Raw genomic sequence first — 12,691 nt, 5'->3', positions numbered from 1 at the left:
AATGTGCCAGACAGTTTAAGGGACTCTCCAGATTTACCAGACAGTGTAAGGGACGCTCCGGATGTACCAAACAGGGTAAAGGACTCTGCGAATGTATCACACAGAGTAAGGACGCTCCGGATAGATCAGACAGTGTAAGGCATGCTCCTGATGTAACAGACAGTGTAAGGGACGCTCCGGATGTATCAGATAGGGTAAGGGACGTTCCGGATGTACCAGCCAGGGTAAAGGACGCTCCGGATGTATCATACAGATTAAGGGACGCTCCCGATATACCAGAGAGGGCAAGGGACGCTCTTGATGTACCAGACAGGGCAAGGGACGCTCCGGATGTACCAGACATTCTAAAGGACACTGCGGAATTACCAGACAGGGTAAGAGATGCTCAGGGGGTTCTAGAGCGGTTAGGGTGCACTCAGGACCTATCAGACAGAATAAGGGACGGTAAAGAGGTATCAGAGAGGCTGATGGATGCAGAGTTATTACTTTCTAAACCTCACATTTTCTAATTATCAATAAAAGCACAAGTTGAATCCGAATGTAACAGGTGGTCTGCCGTCTCCCACGTGGGGGCAATAAGACCGTAGAAAGGGGCCGGCCTGGACAATTGTAGCGCTGAGAAATAGATTTATAACTTACACTGATTCCCCCACCCAATACATTAATAAATAATACAGATATGTCTAAATATATTTGTAATGAACAGAGGTGCAAAAGCATTTACATCTAACACAATAGCAACTCACAAATACATTTGTATCTAACATGGACATACACAAATATACATACATCCATCACAGGTGATGGATTGCTAAAAGTACTGTAATTGTTTGTCTTTATGTGTCCCAGAAATTCGGGCCGGGGGCTTCCCGTGGGTGCAAGCCCCCGACCTACACTTACCTTGCGCGCCGGCAGTTGAGCTTTAGGGCTCCGTGGATTTCCTCTCTGTGGCCCGGTCCAGCTCCCGGCGCGCTGTGCTTGCGTGTTCCAGCGGCACAGTTAGTGCGATGCGTCCCCTTGGATAACGTGAGCCATGGGCAGCCAATCCGAGGAGGGAAAAGCCCATTCATAAGATTGACAGAAAGACCTGTCAAACTTATGAATACTCCGGTCCCCAAAACAGTAGTTAACCTTCAAATAAATTTTAACAAATCATCACACTTTTTAAATAAACTTTAAATTACATTAAATAGCTATTTTAAAAATAATTTAAATTTTTGAAAAAAATAATTTTAGAAAAAAACGGGGCTAAAAATAAACTTACCTTACTTTAAAGTATTTAAAAATAATAAACCTCTGGAAAAAATGTTTTCATTTCAATTAATTGACCACTTACGTTTAAAAAGCAGGCCTTACGCCTGCTTTTCAAATGTGTAAATCCTACAGGCTTACCCTTGCGTGAAAACCTGTAAAAAAAAACTATGTTCAAAGCGCACGCGCCGCCTCCCCTGCGCGCGCGTTCCACCTCTGAACCACTTCGTTCAGAAGATCGGAAGTGCTGGTTTCCCGCGCATGCGCGGTGCATGCAAGATATCGGCCCTTCCATCGGATCTACCCGTGAGTACCCCGTGCATACTCACGCGTTGGGACCCGAATCTCTGGGCCTACTATGGGCCAGAAATTCGGGTCGGAGGCTTCCCGTGCGTGGAAGCCCCCGACCTGCAGTTACCTAGCGCGCCTGCCGTTGTGCTGTGGGCCCGCGTGGGATTCTGATCCTGGGCCTGCTCCAGCTGCTGGCGCGCAGTGCTTGCATGTCCCAGTGGCGCCATTAGTTCGAAGAGTCCCCTGGGATCACGTGGGCAATGGAGAGCCAATCGTAGCACGGAATCTTTATTATCAGATTTGACAGGAAGACCTGTCAAATCAATGAATAGAGATCTGCCCGAAAACCTAACTAAAACTTCAACATTTTTTTAGAAAACTTCACAATTTTAAAACAACTATAAATTACATAAAATAACTATTTAAAAAAAAATTAAAATTTTGAAAAAAATAATTACTGTTTTTAACGCGGCTTAAAATAAACTTACCTTTCATTTAAGTATTTAAAAATAATAAACCTGTGGAAAAAAGTTTTAATTTTATTTAATTCACCACTTACCATGTTAAAAGCAGGCCTGGCACTGATTGTTTAATCTCGGCAATGAGAATTTCACATACATAAAGCAGATATTTTAGATCAGATACAGCGTTAAATCTCATTGCTCTAATGCATCAGTGTGTGAATATGACATTAAATGTGTTTCAATACATAAGAAATAGGAGCAGGAGTAGGCCATACGGCCCCTCGGGCCTGCTCTGCCATTCAATAGGGTCATGGCTGATCTGAATGTAGACTCACGTCCACTTCCCTGCCCTCTCCCCGTAACCCCTAATTCCCTTATCTGCTAGGAAAATGTCTATCTCCATTTTAGATTTATTTAATGTTGCAGCTTCCACAGCTCTCTGGGATGGCAAATTCCATAGATTTACTACCCTCTGAGTGAAGAAGTTTCTCCTCATCTCAGTTTTGAAAGGGCAGCAACTTATTCTAAGATTATGCCCCCTAGTTCTAGTCGCACCCATCAGTGGAAACATCCTCACCGCATCCACCCGATCAAGTCCCCTCACAATCTTATATGTTTCGATAAGATCGCCTCTCATTCTTCTGAACTCCAATGAGTAGAGTCCCAACCTACTCAACCTTTCCTCATACATCAACCTCCTCATCTCTGGAATCAACCGAGTGAACCTTCTCTGAACCGCCTCGAGAGCAAGTATATCTTTTCTTAAATATGGAAACCAAAACTGCACGCAGTATTCCAGGTGTGGCCTCACCAATACCCTGTGTAACTGCAGCAAGACTTCCCTGTTTTTATACTCCATCCCCCTTGCAATAAAAGCCAAGATTTCATTGGCCTTCCTGATCACCTGCTGCACCTGCATACTAACTTTTTGTGTTTCATGCACCAGGACCCCCAGATCCCTTTGTACTGTAGCACTTTGCAGTTTCTCTCCATTTAGATAATAACTTGCTCTTTGATTTTTTCGGCCAAAGTGCATAACCTCACAGTTTCCAACATTATGTTGCATCTGCCAAATCTCTGCCAACTCACTTAGCCTGTCTCCGTCCTTTTGCAGGTTTTTTATGCCCTCCTCACTCAATGCTTTCCCTCCCATCTTTGTATCGTCGGCAAACTTGGATATGTTGCACTCGGTCCCTTCCTCCAAATCGTTAATATAGATTGTAAAGAGTTGGGGTCCCAGCACTGACCCCTGCGGAACACCACTAGTTACTGATTGCGAGCCCGAGAACGAACCATTTATACCAACTCTTTGTTTTCTGTTAGATAGCAAATCTTCCACCCATGCCAGTATATTACCCCCAACCCCGTGATTTTTTTTTATCTTGATCAGTAATCTTTTGTGTGGAACCTTGTCAAGTGCCTTTTGGAATTCCAAATACACTACATCCACTGGTTCCCCTTTATCCACCCTGTATGTTACATCCTCAAAGAATTCGAGCAAATTGCTCAAACATGACTTCCGCTTCGTAAAACCATGCTGACTCTGTCCTATTAAATTATGTTTATGCAAATGCTCTGTTACTGTTTCCTTAATAATGAACTCCAACATTTTGCCAACCACAGATGTTAGGCTAACTGGTCTATAGTTTCCAGCTTTTTGTCTACTTCCCTTCTTAAATAAGGGTGTTACATTAGCAGTTTTCTAATCTGCTGGGACCTTTCCTGAGTCCAGGGAGATCTGGAAAATAATCACCGATACATCATCAATCCCTACCGCCACTTCTCTCAAGACCCTAGGATGTAGGCCATCAGGTCCGGGGGATTTATCCGCCTTAAGTCCCATTATTTTACTGAGTACCATCTCCTTAGTGATTTTAATCGTGTTTAGCTCCTCCCCCCGCATTGCCCCCTGTTTGTCCAGTGTTGGGATATTTTTAGTGTCCTCTACTGTAAAGACTGATACAAAATACAGTAGGGGGATTTAAAGCAGATTCGGAGCCAATGGTTTCTAAGGTGATCTTACCTGTGGCTCGTGAGTTCAGTATTTCTGTTTCCAAATGGTAGAAACAACCTTTAATAAAGTCCCCTTTACCGCATGTCCTGCCGAGCTCCCAGATTGACAATGTGGAAAATATGGAGCAGGCTTCTGGAAACAAACGGACTTACACATTGACCTCACAGTTTCAGCACTTCTGGGACGGAATTCCTGCTTTAAAGAATAAAATTACCGTTTTATTGCGATGTACTGAACACAAGCTGTTTTTCTGGCAGTTATTATTTGAAGATTTGTGGAATGTCTCCAGGCCGAGGAAAGTGGTTCTATTAAAATGTTGGGGCGCGTCCAGAATTTGGACCCGGTACCTCTTGCATTTTAATTGATGTGAATTCCCAAAATGACAACCACACCCCTAGACCAAAGAACCACTAACCTTGCACTGATTGTTTAATCTCGGCAATGAGAATTTCACATACATAAGGCAGATATTTTAGATCAGACACAGCGCTAAATCTCAATGCATCAATGTGTGAATATGACATTAAATGTGTTTCAATACAGTAGGGGGATTTAAAGCAGATTCTGAGCCAATGGTTTCTAAGGTGATCTTACCTGTGGCTCGTTATTTCACTCTCCCCTTCCTCCCACACGCTGACGGTTTTTAAACCTTGTTTTGTTTCTGCTTCTCTGGGCCAGAGCATTCCACAGTCCCACAAGCCTTTTTACAAATACCCTTTCACTGCTTGACTTCTCTGTTTATTAGTTATGAAGCACCTTGAGGTGCAATGGTGGCGTTTCTGACGTCAAATTAAAAGGCGGCGATTTGGAAACACGTTGGGGTCACAGTTTCTTTTGCACAGAATTGAACCGGAATCTTTCAAGATGGACTATTGTATTTGCTGCATCACAATAAAACATATCTTGTTATAAAGGCTGGCTCATTAGCTCCCCAGTGTCAGAGGAAGGATGGTCTGATCTCCTCATTTATTTCATGTAAGACACAAACACAGGGTAATCATTCAGAATCACCTCACAGATTGACACAGATATAAACAAAGCGGTAGATACAGATAGCAATGAGACACATGGCGAAATGGACAAGAGTTCTGTACACAATTAAACTCTACAAAGATACCGACAGTGTGAGAGATCATTACAGGATCCTGCAACGATGCCTCGGTCAATAGCAACAGTTAGGAGCTGCATTTCAGATGCGGTAACAAACCCATGAGTTTGTTTGCTGTTCCCCAGCTCCCAGAGTGAGTGTGGCCGCGACATCAGCAACATTCAGGCCGCCTGTCCGGCCCCGCTCTCTCCAAGCGCCCTCTGCTGGTGGAAAGCAGCAATTGCAACCTCAGAGAGCGTAAACTGCCCATCGCTGCGTAACAAGATATCATTGAAGCAGAGGAGCGCAGAGGTTTACATCTGTAGCGTGTAGGTAATATGACCGACTCATTGTTTTGGAACAGCTGAACCTGAATCGTTCTCTGGCAGATGTTGCAGATTTACGTATGAAAAGTGCCCTCGAGGTACAATCGACAAATTTGGAGATGACGTGCAGTGGGACAAGTTAAAGGATCAGCACAGTTAATGCCGAGAACAAATTAAACAGTAGCTCAAGCTGATGAATCTTACACTGGTGAAAATCATCAGCGGAAATTTAGAGGAAGCGACATTGAGAAGGGCTGTACTGCGATTCTAACACTTCTCCAAGCACATTCCGGGCAAATCATTGACAGTAAAAAGACGGTTTGGAATGGAAATGGAACTGCGGGCACGCGTGACAGAGCATTGGTATTGGGAATGCAAAACTGCTGTCTCCAATACTCTGCTTACCTGAATCAGTCAAAATGCAATGGACAATACATGACAAACCTATTTGAATATACATTTGATAATCAGTTGATTCGGTCTGTATTCCAGACAGAGTGACACTTCAGTGAATGGGTATGAATCTCGCTTGAGGGATTGTAGATTGAAATTTGCGAAAGGTCCCTCGTGAGCCCCTTTTTAACGTTGGCGTCGTACTTCTGCTCCCACATGACACAGATCAGCCACAGCCTCTGCTCCCTGCCCGCCGGCTGCAGAAACATTGTCTCCAGATTACAAACTGACTCTAGGTCGGAGATCAATATTCAGGGTAGAGCCTAAACACAGCGGGTGGGATCAAATAATAAAGCATTTATTTTAGACCAGAGGCAGCGATAAATGTCCTATATTGCTCACATGCATCAATGTGTGAATCTGACATTAAATGGGTTTAAATACAGTGGGGGTATTTACAGTAGATTCGAGGCCAATAGTTTCCAAGTTGATCTTTCCTGTGTCTCGCTTGCCTCTCTGCCGCCTTCCTCCCACAGGCTGCCGGTTTTTAAATCTTGTTTTAAATCTGCTGCTTGCTCGGCCAATGCATTCCACAGTCTCACAACCCTTTCTACAAATACCCTTTCAGTGCTTGACTTCTCTGTTTATTAGTTATGAATCACCTTGAGGTGCAATGGTGGCATTTGTGACGTCAGATTAAAAGGCAGCCTATTGGAAACACGTTGGAGTCACAGTTTTTTTGCACAGAATTGAAACTGAAACTTTTAAGATGGAATATTGTATTTGCTGCAGCACAATAAACAAAATCGTGTTATAACTGTTGGCTTATTTGTTCCCCAGTGTCAGAGGAAGAGTTGTCTGATCCCCCCATTTATTTCATATAAGACACAAACATTCAGAATCACCTCACAGATTGACACTGAGATAAATTAAGCGGGAGATACAGACAGCAATGGGACACATGGCGAAATGGACAAGAGAGCTGGAGAAATAAGAAACGGCCTGAGAGTCCAGAAGACAGTGACCGGAAACTGATAGACATCAGTGAGTGGTGGCGAGATGTAGTGTCAGCAGTCTACCCCGTGTCTTAGCTGGTCAAAGCGTCTTTCTAATTGAAGAGGAGATCCTGGGTTCGATTCCCAGCGGGACCTTTCTTTAATGAATCTCCAGGGGTGAGTTTCTTCTCGTGTGAAAAGGCGACAATTCTTTTAAATGTAACTGTGTCTGCACCAGCTCCCATTCTGGATGAAGGCTCCAGTCGCTGCGAGGCCTGGGTCGAATTTCACCGCTTCAGTATTTCTGGCGGATCTGATTTTGGACTCTTCACCAAAAATCCATGTTTCCCAAGCAGTGCCATGCGATACTTTGTAGAGCTCCAGTTGTTGATGTGTGGTGCCGTGCTCGTATAGTGATTAATGCTCTGCATTCTGGCCGCAGCAACTTCGGCTCCAAACCGAAACATAACGCAGACTTTTCTTCCTTCCACAATTAATAGCCCTGCTTTAATTACCCCCTTCAACTTGATTGTAATTTACCTGCGGTATTTCCTAAATCTAACATTCACTTTCATCCACTTAAACTGCTAAGTGTGCTCTGCTGCCACCGCTCTTCCTGGGCCACATGTCCCATACGCCCCAATCTGAGTAGGTGCTTTGATACCAGTCGATACATTTAGACCTGCGGGACCTCTCGACAGTCAAGCTCTGCGAAAGCAGGGCCGGCCTTCGGAGCCAATGCAGCCCGATGATAAAAGAAAATTCCTCGGGAAATGAAGCTTCAAACTTTTCAAACAAATCGTTTTATTGACATAATAATACAAGTTTTACCGAGAGAGACTTGTACAACCTCAGTTGTGCAACGCAAAACTAAGAATGTTCAATTCTTCTGCTTCGGGAGAGGGAGAGATGAGTTATGTGTAAGTGTCCTCCTTGTTGTTTTTCTGGTCAGTCCTCCAGATCTCCACTCCGTTTGTCTGTCTCCTGGCCTGTCTCCTGGAATGTGTTCTGCTTTTCACTTTAGAATGGCTGCTCTTGTACCATTGCTGCTGACAGAAACAAGCCTTCCAGTGACTTTCCATTCTCTCTCTCCCATGGTTACACAGGCTGATGCTACCGGACAGCACCGAGTGTATGTGAAGGTACCTCAGAGACTGTCGAGGCCTCCTTATCTGGAGCTTCCAGACAATCTGCAGAAAACTTTTGGAATTCGGTCAGCAAACCTTCTTGAAGTAAGTGATCCAGTTGTCTCGGCAATCCTTTAGTTTCCTTAAAACCGGCATTGAAAAATCCAAAATCCTCCCAGAGTGAGCAGATTGAAGAAAATAATTTATTCGAAGTAATTAATTATCATAATGAGAAACCCCGCTGCGAGCAGGGCTCGAACCTGCGCGTGGAAACTCCATTGGATTTCAAGTCCAACGCCTTAACCACTCGGCCATCGCAGCCGCTGCAACGTCGGTTCCAAGATATTAAATTCTCAAATCGCTGACCCTGTTTATTGTTGGCGATGACGGTTTCGTGATATTTAATTTGCTGCAAATTCAGCAAGTCCAGAAGAATCGCAGCGATCATTACAATAAAAGAAAACTTCCGATATTTAACGGGATGTAAGATGTTGAGAACTGTATGGAATATTCTGCAGGGTAATGAAAATAAACAGCAGAAACATTGTGTTCTGCTCCCACATGACACAGATCAGCCACAGCCTCTGCTCCCTGCCCGGCGGATGCAGAAACCTTGCCTCCAGATTACAAACTGATTCTAGGTCGGAGATAAATATTCAGGGCAGGGCCTAAACACACCGGGTGGGATCAAATAATAAAGCAGTTATTTTAGGCCAGAGACAGCGATAAATGTCCTATATTGCTCACATTCATCAATTTGTGAATCTCACATTAAATGGGTTGAAATACAGTGGGGGGATTTAAAGTAGATTCGGGGCCAATAGTTTCCAAGTTGATCTTTCCTGTGTCTCTCTTGCCTCTCTGCCCCCTTCCTCCCAAAGGCTGCCGGTTTTTAAACCTTGTTTTAAATCTGCTGCTTGCTGGGCCAGTGCTTTCCACAGTCTCACAGCCCTTTCTACAAATACCCTTTCAGTGCTTGACTTCTCTGTTTATTAGTTATGAATCACCTTGACGTGCAATGGTGGCGTTTGTGACGTCAGATTAAAAGGCAGGCTATTGGAAACACGTTGGAGTCACAGTTTCTTTTGCACAGAATTGAAACTGAAACTTTTGAGATGGAATATTGTATTTGCTGCATCACAGTAAACAATATCGTGTTATAATTGTTGGCTTATTTGTTCCCCAGTGTCAGAGGAAGAGTTGTCTGATCCCCCCATTTATTTCATATAAGACACAAACATAGGGTAATCATTCAGAATCACCTCACAGATTGACACTGAGCTAAATTAAGCGGGTGATACAGAGAGCTATGGGACATATGGCGGAATGGACAAGAGAGCTGGAGAAATAAGAAACGGCCTGAGAGTCCAGAAGACAGTGACCGGAAGCTGATAGACATCAGTGAGTGGGGGCGAGAAATTGTGCCAGCATTCGGTCCCGTGGCTTAGCTGGTCAAAGCGTCTGTCTAGTAAATAGGAGATCCTGAGTTCGATTCCCAGCGGGGCCAATTTTTATAGAATCTCCAGGGGTGAGTTTCTTCTCGTGTGAAAAGGCTACAATTCTTTTAAATGTGACTGTGCCTGCACCAGTTCCCATTCTGGATGAAGGCTCCAGTGGCTGCGAGGCCTGCGTTGAATTTCACCGCTTCTGTATTTCTGGCGGTGCTGATTTTGGACTCTTCACCAAAAATCCATGTTTCCTAAGCAGTGCCATGCGATATTTTGCAGAGCTCCAGTTGTTGATGTGTGGTGCCGTGCTCGTACAGTGATTAATAATCTGCATTCTGGCCGCAGCAACTTCGGCTCCAAACCGAAACATAACGCAGACTTTTATTCCTTCCACAATTAATAGCCCTGCTTTAATTACCCCCTTCAACTTGATTGTAATTTACCTGCGGTATTTCCTAAATCTAACATTCACTTTCATCCACTTAAACTGCTAAGTGTGCTCTGCTGCCACCGCTCTTCCTGGGCCACATGTCCCATACGCCCCAATCTGAGTTGGTGCTTTGAAACCAGTCGATACATTTCGACCTGCGGGACCTCCCGACAGTCAAGCTCTGCGAAAGCAGAGCCGGCCTTCGGAACCAATGCAGCCCGATTCAGAAAATTCCTTGGGAAATGAAGCTTCAAACTTTTCAAACAAATCGTTTTATTGACACAATAATACAAGTTTTACAGAGAGAGACTTGTACAACCTCAGTGGTGCAACTCAGAATTCAGAATGTTCAATTCTTCTGCTTCGGGAGAGGGAGAGATGAATTATGAGTTGGTGTCCTCCTTGTTTTTTTTCTGGTCAGTCTTCCAGATCTCCACTCCGTTTGTCTGTCTCCCGGCCTGTCTCCTGGAATGTGTTCTGCTTTTCACTTTAGAATGGCTGCTCTTGTAACATTGCTGCTGACAGAAACATGCCTTCCAGTGACTTTCCATTCTCTCTCTCCCATGGTTACACAGACTGATGCTACCGGACAGCAGCGAGTGTATGGGAAGGTACCTCAGAGACTGTCGAGGCCTCCTTATCTGGAGCTTCCAGACAATCTGCAGATAACTAATGGAATTCGGTCAGCAAGCCTTCTTGAAGTAAGTGATCCAGTTGTCTCGGCAATCCTTTAGTTTCCTTAAAACCGGCATTGAAAATTCCAAAATCCTCCAAGAGGGAGCAGATTGAAGAAAATAAATTATTTGAAGTAGTTAATTATCATAATGAGAGAGCCCGCTGCGAGCAGGGCTCCAACCTGCGCGGGGAAATCCCACTGGATTTCAACTCCAACGTCTTAACCACTCGGCCATCGCAGCCGCAAAAATGTCGGCTCCAAGATACTAAATTCTCAAATCGCTGACCCTGTTTATTGTTGGCGATGACGGTTTCGTGATATTTAATTTGCTGCAAATTCAGCAAGTCCAGAAGAATCGCAGCGATCATTACAATAAAAGAAATCTTCCGATATTTAACGGTATGTAAGATGTTGAGAACAGTATGGAATATTCTGCAGGGAAATGAAAATAAACAGCAGAAACATTGTGTTCCGCTCCCACATGACACAGGTCAGCCACAGCCTCTGCTCCCTGCCCGCCGGCTGCAGAAACCTTGTCTCCAGATTACAAACTGATTCTAGGTCGGAGATAAATATTCAGGGTAGAGCCTAAACGCAGCGGGTGGGATCAAATAATAAAGCAGTTATTTTAGACCAGAGGCAGCGATAAATGTCCTATATTGCTCACATGCATCAATTTGTGAATCTGACATTAAATGGGTTTCAATACAGTGGGGGGATTTAAAGTAGATTCGGGGTCAATAGTTTCCAAGTTGATCTTTCCTGTGTCTCTCTTGCCTCTCTGCCCCCTTCCTCCCACAGGCTGCCGGTTTTTAAGCCTTGTTTTAAATCTGCTGCTTGCTGGACCAGTGCATTCCACAGTCTCACAACCCTTTCTACAAATACCCTTTCAGTACTTGACTTCTCTGCTTATTAGTTATGAATCACCTTGAGGTGCAATGGTGGCGATTGTGACGTCAGATTAAAAGGCAGGCTATTGGAAACACGTTGGAGTCACAGTTTCTTTTGCACAGAATTGAAACTGAAACTTTTAAGCTGGAATATTGTATTTGCTGCATCACAGTAAACAATATCGTGGTATAACTGTTGGCTTATTTGTTCCCCAGTGTCAGAGGAAGAGTTGTCTGATCCCCCCATTTATTTCATACTAGCTGGGGAGCCCGGCGTTGCCGGGGCTGTTTTGGGGCAGGCGGCTTAAATCGAGTGCCAGGCTTTGGGGCCCTGTCTGTGTCCCTTTGTGAACCTGGTGCTGGGCAACATTTTAAATCGAGTGGCAGGCTTAAGGGCCCTGTGTGTGTCCCTGTCTGTCTACCTTTTAAAAGCTTGCAAAATGAAAGTGAAACTTCTTATGGCTTTGGGGACCTGTCTGTGTCCCTTTGTGAATCTGGTGCTGGGCAACATTTTAAATCGAGTGGCAGGCTTAGGGCCCTGTCTGTGTCCCTGTATGTCTACCTTTTAAAAGGTTGAAAAATAAAAGTGAAAGTACTTATAAAACGTTTTTGGTAAATCTTATGTTATTTTTAAAAGAGATACTAACTTTGAAAGTCGTTATAGCTGGATGCTGAAGTCATTTGAGCTGGAAGCTTAGTGAAAGAATGGCTGCCACATCCCCGAGATGAAAACGAATAGTCCCGCCCACACACACACCGATTGGCCAACCATCAGGGGACCGTACTGTAGGATTGGTCAATCGTGACGGAACAGGATTGGTTGAACCTTGATGTCAGTTAGTCAATGCTAGCAGATAATGAGTTTAATTTTGAAGGTTTTTTGCTGAAGGTTTTTTGCATAAGGCGCGAACACTTTTCGTCCGACTGAAAAGTAAATACGCTTAAAACTGTCTCTGAAGCGTAAGCTTTCTTTGGAGGTAACGCGCGCGTAGGTACGCCCTGTAACTTTTGAGCGCATAGCCCGACAGACGCACAGGCGATGACAGAATGACAGACAGAATGACAGACAGAAGTACCGATTTACATATATAGATAAGACAGAAACATAGGGTAATCATTCAGAATCACCTCACAGATTGACACTGAGATAAATTAAGCGGGAGATACAGAGAGCAATGGGACATATGGCGGAATGGACAAGAGAGCTGGAGAAATAAGAAACGGCCTGAGAGTCCAGAAGACAGTGACCGGAAGCTGATAGACATCTGTGAGTGGGGGCGAGAAATTGTGCCAGCATTC

At 44.2% G+C, this 12,691-nt stretch overlaps 2 non-coding genes across 2 annotated transcripts; one reads left to right on the top strand and one right to left on the bottom strand.

The window, feature by feature from the left end:
• Nucleotides 1–8,187: 8,187 nt before the first annotated feature.
• trnas-uga (transfer RNA serine (anticodon UGA)) lies at nt 8,188–8,269 on the bottom strand. Its single transcript has one exon. It is a non-coding gene; the product is annotated as a tRNA-Ser (tRNA).
• A 1,112-nt stretch (nt 8,270–9,381) lies between these two features.
• On the top strand, nt 9,382–9,455 carry trnat-agu (transfer RNA threonine (anticodon AGU)). The gene has a single exon. It is a non-coding gene; the product is annotated as a tRNA-Thr (tRNA).
• Nucleotides 9,456–12,691: the final 3,236 nt, after the last annotated feature.

The sequence above is a fragment of the Somniosus microcephalus genome, unplaced genomic scaffold (assembly GCF_052327205.1).
Source record: "Somniosus microcephalus isolate GS21.2 unplaced genomic scaffold, FLI_Smic_1.0 unresolved_chr1, whole genome shotgun sequence".
Lineage (NCBI taxonomy): Eukaryota > Metazoa > Chordata > Chondrichthyes > Squaliformes > Somniosidae > Somniosus > Somniosus microcephalus.
Note: the sequence above shows the minus strand (reverse complement) of the source record. Positions and strands in the feature narration are given on the sequence as shown.